The sequence below is a fragment of the Camelina sativa genome, chromosome 7 (assembly GCF_000633955.1).
Source record: "Camelina sativa cultivar DH55 chromosome 7, Cs, whole genome shotgun sequence".
Classification (NCBI taxonomy): domain Eukaryota; kingdom Viridiplantae; phylum Streptophyta; class Magnoliopsida; order Brassicales; family Brassicaceae; genus Camelina; species Camelina sativa.
This window is the reverse complement of record NC_025691.1, coordinates 26860857-26861241: the sequence shown is the minus strand read 5'-3', so window position 1 is coordinate 26861241 and position 385 is coordinate 26860857.

Sequence of the window (385 nt, the reverse complement as noted above, 5' to 3'; positions counted from 1 at the left end):
TCTCTCTCTCTCTCTCAATCGTCGATCCGATGCCTCCTAAGACCAAGGTTGCTTCCAGAGGTCGCGGTGGCAGAACCGCCAACGGTGTCCGAATCTTCAATTCTAGCAGATCTTCTTCTCATTCGTCGAACCCTTCTGAACGCACAGACTCTGCCACACAGTCTGCAACCCATTCACATCAAAGCTGTCCTTCACAGTTTCCCCCGACAAATCCAGCGCCAATAAGTAGTCCATTGCCGACTACAGATCCACCGTCGAGGACAAATCAACCGTCGAGGACAAACCAACCGTCGAGTAGTCATCCACCGTCGAGGACAAACCAACCGTCGAGTAGTCATCCACCGTCGAGGACAAATCAACCGTCGAGTAGTCATCCACCGCGGAG